Consider the following 8034-nt stretch of genomic DNA (forward strand, 5'->3'; position numbering starts at 1 on the left):
GTTGAATTCTGCTTTCCCTATCTACATCTCTGCCATTCTCTCAAATCTGGCTGCATTTAGGAGAAATCAAGCTGAACTCATTCAGGAAACAAAGAAGGTTCTTTCCAAACCATGTGATAAGGTTAAATGAAAGCTGCCTTTGGCAGACAAGGGATCTTTTCTGATGAATTAAATTATACAGTGCATTAGGATAGGAAATATATATCATGCCAATTTGACTTAACACATGGATCATGTATTTGGCCCTAGGACTGAATTATATCTTCAATAGTTGCTTTTGGGTTGCTTCCACAAATAAAATATTAATGTCAAAATCTCTGACTGACACTACCTTTTCATCTATTTATTCATGAAATGAACATTTATTGATTATTACTACATAGAAATAATGCCGTAGAGAAGCTCAAACTCTAATAGAAAAGAATGACTTTTAAAATCATGAAAAGTTGTAATAATATCTAAATAATGTTTATAAATCCTATGAGTGTGCAGAAGATGGGGGAAATAATTTTTTCTTAGTATCTGGCCATGAATAATGTAATTGGTTTCCTGAGATGGCCTTTCGGGTCCAAATCTTTGGTTGTAATGAGTAGAGGAATAGACAAAAATTACCATATAGGCTCCTCTTCCCCATTGTTAATGATCTTTCTTGCTAACCTGTATACAGCACCAGGTCTTTCTCAATGTAACAATCCAGGCAGAGGCTACCAATTAATAAGAGTTGTCTGGCCCTCAAGAGGAAAACTTTTCATCATCTTTGCTGACGTAGATCAAATTCTGATGAAACTTGTTAGAGCCTTACTAAAGAGTAATCTGCCAAGTACATTTAGCACAACAACCTTGAGAAGAACATCCAGTGAGAAAGTCAGGTTTACTTGCCAATATGAATTATATTCAACCATATAAACATGCCCTGAAGATAAATTATATGTATGTGTATGTATATGTGTGTGTGTGTGTGTATGTGTGTAGGTATGTATGATGGCATGTATGTATCTATGTTGTGAATGTGTATGTCTGTGTTTATGCTATTTTGGAATTTCTCAAGCCATTGTTTATATTATTAGAATACAATGTTGGAAAATCAATTTTTATTTTCTAACTATTTTGAATTATTAGATGTAATATGATTATGATAAATATTTGCTGAGTGCCCACCTAACATGTATGAAAAACTAACATTAACTTCTAAAAAAAGAGACATACTTTAGAAACATTTAATCTTATCAACATTTTACAAAAGTATAAAAAGCATGCTACATAATTGAAAAAGAAAACATGCTCCCAGTGAAGCCAAAATTCACACTGAAGGTAGAGATATATACAACCTTATATTTAGAAAATGGAACTTTGCATTCCAGACCCTATTCTTGGATATAAAATTGTGGTTATTTGTCTGTGTAACTCTCTAAATATGATTATTGTACCTAATGTCTTACGAAAACAGCAACACCTCTTCATTCAAATAACTTCTGTTATTTGAATGAAGAGGTATTGTTACTTGTTTTCTACATTGGCTTGTACTTTACTAGTCCATAGCAAATTTTTTCTCACAGTGAGTTATATTCCATTGTCATCACTGTTATATAGTTTTTGATTAGCCATTAGTGGTTTAACTCACCATATGAACGATGGAACTGTTGTTCATGAGGTAAATATTAACTTCATTTATTTTCTATGACATTTTTACATGAGAAACAGTGCTGCTAACATAATTACAAGATGTTCTGAAGCTTTTAATTTCACAAAGTTCATTATGATTTCATTGGAACCCTGTGGATTATGATGGTTACCAGTTAATTTATGTGGTGTAATGAGTGCTTCATTTCATTCACCAGAAATTAAAAAGATGTCTACATTACAGCTTTGTGGTTTTACAGGCTCGGTTATCCTTTATTTCATACATAATGGCAGTGAAATTGGTTTCTAGATATGATGCCTTTCAAATTCTCATTAACAGAATTAGAAAGAAATTTCTGTCATAAAAAATTTCTAATGCAAAATATTATAACTTACATTATTATTTTCATCTTTTGAGTTACCTATGCAAGAGTATTTTTCAGAGAAATTCTGTAACAATTTATTGTGCATGTTTTCTCTACTATATTAACCTAAAAACACCCTAAAAATATGAATCTTTTGCTTTTAGTGAAACTCTCTTTACATATTACACAGTAATCACCAAAATAATATTAAAAGGTTGACATGCATTTTTTATTGCATAATGAAATCTTAGTTTGTAATTTTCCTTTGACATCTCAGGTGATACATAGGAGAAGTATTGGGTTGGCCAAAAAGTTTGTTTGGGGTTTTCTGTACAATGTTATGGAAAACCCCAAACAAACTTTTTGGCCAACCCAATACTTTTGGTGTCTTTATTTTTTGCCAATACAATATCTGTTTTGTTTTTCCAAACTAAGTCATAACCCATTAGCTTAAACTAACAATAACATCAAATCTTGTTTCTAATTCCATGCATTTTTTTTTAATTTGGAAATTTTACAAAGCACACAATGTTCAAATTGTTATAATCTTCTAACCTTAAAATATTTTATTTTTGTAATAGTTTGCATGTTCCTTGAAAATTATAGGTCATGGTTTATGAATACAAAATACATTACCTTTAACAATTTATCACTAATTTTTTAATAAAGAGACCACTCACATACCTTCTGATAAGTGTGGATATTGGATATTCTCAATGACAGTTGTATGGATTGTCTTTTGTTCTTCTTGCTTCACTTTTTCTTTTCCAGCATTTCTTTCTAATGCTTATTATAGATTCATTTTACTACCAATGGATATTCAATAACCCACTATAATTTGACTCTCATTGGAAGTCAAAATAAAGGGTTATTTGCAAGGAAGTTTCACTTATTACCTAGCTCCTTCTATCTTACAAATATTGGCTAAGAATTCTCTTTGACCAAACTTTAGTTAGGCTCCCCTGAGCCTGTTTGTGGACTAGGCTTCATCTTTGGGGCTTGTCTTTGGCCTACCTAGTCCAGTTGTAGCAAGAATCCTGCTAAGTCAGTTTAGCAACATCTCTTTACCTTTGATATCTCCTCAGCATCATTTTCCATCCACTGGCACCTCACCCTCCTCCTTGGTTCTAAATGCCCACTTGTCCTTATTGTAGTCATGGTTGAATCCATCTCTCTGTTATTTCAATAGTCCTGAATAAAGTCCTCCTTACCATTTCAACAAGTGTCAGAATAATTTTTTTCTTTAACACCATTTGGCTTAATGTACATGGATTAGTGTTTATATCTATTTCCTTAATAAAAAAAATTAAGAAATCTCTTACCCTGGTGACTTTCAAATTATGACCACCTTAGAAAGTTCAACCACAGAGTCTAAAAGCATACTGAGTCATCAACTAGATCAAAAGAAAAATTAAAATCTAGGAAAAAATAAACTTGCAACTCAAACACCTGATAAAGATTTTAACACTTGAATATAGAAAGGGCTCTTAAAACCAACATAACCAAAAACAAAATTTATCATTAACACGAATATGAATTACACAGGAAAAATAATATGCAAATGGTTATTAAATCCATAAAAAAGATGTTCAGACTCAGATACTTCTAGTTGTCTTCCAATAGCCATTCTCTCATTTTTCTTAGTAATAAAAATAAGGTCAGATAAAATAAAATTAAATTAAATTAAAATAAACGTATTGTATAGTTATCTCTCTTGCAGCTATGTGTGGTCACTTGGCTAGAGGGCTCAAAGAAATATGTAAATGTAAGTGTTGGGGAGACACATCCAGGAAGTCTCCTTTAAAGAGAAGGAGCATGTCTTTCATCTTTCTATTTGATTTTTCTTCCTTTTTTGAACACACCTGTGATGGTTAAGGCTCCAGGAGCTGTTTGGAACATGTGCATGAGGTTAGAGACGTGAGACTGATCACAATCGACTTTGAGGGGCTGCCACACCAGCCCTGGGTACCCTACTTCTCAATTCTTATTTTATTTTTAATAGGAGAGAAATGCAACATTATAAGATTTAAGCTCCCGATATTTCGGATTTTCTTATTTTATGCTCACAAACCTTATTGTACATACACAAATTTGTTTACAAATAATGAAAAACACATTTAAAATACAACTTTTAATTATCAATTTATCAAAGATGTTAAAGGTTAAAACTGTTTATTTTTGTCCGGGTGTGAAAAAACCGGCACTCATATACTGTCAATGGTGTGGTGATTATAAACTGGTGAAAATTGTTTGAAAATCATTTGTGACATTTATCAAAATTTTCAAGTTATGTATCTCTTGCCCCAGCAGTTAGACATCTAGGAATTAAAATTTTTCTTCTAAGGACACTTCCTGGATATCTTTCCAACACTTTTGCTTATATATCATTTTCTAGACCTTTAGTCAAGGAGCCACACAGGAGAAGTAGCTATAAAAATGTTTGGTTACAATTGTAGCATTATTTATTATAGAATCTGAGGTAAGTATAGAGTTCATCAATAAGGCTCTGGTAAAAAAAAAAAAAAGAAAGAAAATGGAACATCCATTTAATAGCAGACAACCATGCATTTACCAAGAATAAGGAAGATTTCTGGATAATGATGTGGAAGGATATCTAGGAAAGACTGAATAAAAGTAGGTCTGCTAGGTACTCCCTTCTTCAGGATGCCTTAGGCACTCCTCCTATGTGTATACTGGTAGCATTTTCCAGCTGAGAGATAACCTCTAGGGTGTTAGGTTATCCTCAGTTTTTTATCAGTGAGTTCTTTTAGCAGAATACACATGATATATCCTGAAAATAAGCATTACTGATAGACTGACTTGTACGGCAGATGGTGCTTCGTTGTCTTTTCCGAACCCACATGTCTCCCAGTGTGGAAAGGAGACTTATAGGAAGCTAAGTCTGATAGTTTGGGGGCTTCGCAGATACTGATGCTCTATTGGTAGTCACATTAGGCAAGATCTATCTTGCCTAATGTGTGAGTCTGTTTGACAATTCAGCCTTTAGTGATAATTCAATATCCAAGATACATTGATACACATAAAGCAAATTTGAGAATAGATTGCTTATTTTTATATATATATATATATATATATATATATATAAAAGTATCCATCTTCTCTTGTACAGATAGGAAGAGCACATTTCAGGATGGATACTCAAGAAATTGTCACCAGTGAGGAATAAACCTAAAGACTATGCTTTCCACACTAAATTATTCTCTCACATGCAATATTAATTTTGACTTGCATTCAAATTAATGTAAGGAAGTAAACACAGATTTTTTAAACTCAAGTAAATTAGAACTGTCATACTACTTTTATTTACATCAAGATCTGTGACAGCTTTTTCATTAAGGTAAATATTGCAAGGTTAGTGAGGAAATTCAAATTTGATTTCCAAGTCCAAGCTGACTCAACAAAACTATAAACATAATTCTCTTAAGACTGAGAATTACATTAGAATAAACCTATTGAAATAGAAACTCATAGAAAAGTTTCCTTTAAAAAAATCAGGATTTACTCATGATTATGACAAAGTAAGATTAAGTCGAAATGATACACCTGACAGACCTTTGGAGCAAATCTAGATACTGTTTATATTTTAGCATATTTTAAGGTATCTAACATATGTAAATATTCTCTTGCCTTGTTATTTTCATTTTACAAGAAGTTGTTCAATGTTAGGAAGTTTAATCCTTTGTAATCTCAAAGGATCTTTTCCTCCAACTCAAAGTCTCCCATTTTCTTCAGTTTCATGATATTGAAATTTATGGCCTCTGGTCTCAATTTACTTTTCATAAAATTTATTTAAACTTTTGGAGCTAACATATTTTAAGTTTTCACAGTGTTGTATGAAGTTGTATTGTTTGGAAGGGATTAAAAGAAGGGGACTTTTCAGATTATACCCTTCTGTATTGTTTCTGCTATTATAAAATATATATATATATTATACTATTTTTATAGAAGAAGTTAGAAATACATCTCACTGCATTAAATTACCATACAAATGAATTCAAAGAAAACCTTGTTCAACTGAACAACATATCTTCCTTTATTTTTTTTCCCTCTATTTCTCCCTTTCAAACATTATTGTGGAGAAATATTGCAAGGTAATAGATTTCTGAAAATCATTTTGAGGTGAATGGAATAGTTTACCTGATAAATAAATCTTATTCAGTGTACAGCTATTGAAAATAAGGATCAAAAATTAGAACTCTATAATTCAGCCAACCTGGAACAAAAGTAATATATTAGACAAAATCTTCATATTCTAACCCATATGCTCAGTCTGTACCTCTTCAGTGTGATAAAAAAAATCTAATATTTTAAATTTACATCTTCAAGTTAACATAAAGAAAATACTGCTGACAAACTAAAAAAGAAGCTTCAGAGCAATAACAGATGACATTATAATTCTTTATATATTAAGCTTTTATAAGACTGCAGATGAGGATGAAGTAAATAGAAGATTAAGGAATCTATTAAAGGAGAATTAAAAGCTCCAGCAATTGTGATAATCATTTTTTCAAAATTGTCTAATTTATAATAGGTCATTGTTTTCTGAAAATAAAAATTAGTTTCACCATGAGAGAAAAAATTATTTTGATACTTTTTATGGTACATAAGCAATGATGCTTTATCTAGAACTGGAAGACAGAATTTCAGTTCTATTATTGTTAAAACAATTACACTTCACCTCAGGCAGAATTTGTGACAAAGTGTAACAGTTTAACAAAAACATATCCTATACTTTCTTCTCAGATTTGAATTGAGTTTTAAGCATAATATGATTCAAAATAATCAGTGGTAGGAAGTATAATTTTCTATCCTAAAAAATATTCCATCTTACGGCATCTGCTTTGTTGGCCAATTCTTGCTGAGTATGTAACCAGTCATAAATAAAAACCAGAATTTACAATACACTTACTACATGTAATGCTCTATAGGTATTTTTTGTATATCTGAAATTTAGTTCACATATCAGTTACATGTAACCTTCTAGAGGTTCCATGTTCTTTCTCATTTTGCAGGTAAATAAATTAGAACCCAGACAGTTTAAATGGCTTTTCCAGAAACGGCAGCCTAGTGAGATTTGAGCAAGGTAGGCCTAACCCTTTGTTCTAAGTACATTCTACTGTTTCCCTGTAACTCTATTTGATATTAAGAAATTAATATTTATAAGGCATCATGTTTCGCTTCCATGTACCTAGAGAATCCGATAGAGAAGATTGGAAATATACTCAATAAAGTAAATAAGAGATCATAGTACTGAAACCATATGTGAAAATATATGCTAAATTACATATGTAGATTATTTTAATTATTCCTACATACATTTTTATATAAAACACGAACAAGAGCCTATCATTTTAGCAAATTGTTCTTTAACTGAATCAGAAGAGAATGAACACTTAATATTATTTATTTTAATATTTTTACTGTGATTAAATCCTTAGCAAATTTAGCCCTTATATGTTATTAAATCCTTAGCAAATGTCAAATATTAATATTTTGGCACACAGATTAAGTTATGCATCTGCTGATAAAATAAAATTGTGAGAATAAAATTTTTTAAGAAATTGAATTATATTATTAAAGGAGCATAATAATAGTGTTAAAAATCAGTAACTGTATAATGAGCACAAATATGTTAAATTTAACACTATCTTATTTAGATTTATCTTAACTATACTTATAAAGATTGCTTTTCAATTTAATATTGATTAATTAATTAGATTAATTTTGCTTTGGTATTTTATGAGGTTTTCTTTTTTTAAAAAATTTTATTTTATTTATTTATTTTTGACTGCGTTGGGTCTTCATTGCTGTGCGTGGGCTTTTCTTTAGTTGCGGCAAGCAGGGGCCACTCTTCGTTGTGGTGCGCAGGCTTCTCATTGCGGTGGCTTCTCTGTTGCGGAGCATTGGCTCTAGGCACGCGGGCTTTAGTTGTTGTGGCTCACGGACTCTGGAGCTCAGGCTCAGTAGTTGTAGTACACGGACTTAGTTGCTCCGCAGCATGTGGGATCTTCCTGGACCAGGGCTCGAA

Source organism: Lipotes vexillifer, unplaced genomic scaffold, assembly GCF_000442215.2.
Source record: "Lipotes vexillifer unplaced genomic scaffold, Lipotes_vexillifer_v1.1 scaffold65, whole genome shotgun sequence".
Lineage (NCBI taxonomy): Eukaryota > Metazoa > Chordata > Mammalia > Artiodactyla > Lipotidae > Lipotes > Lipotes vexillifer.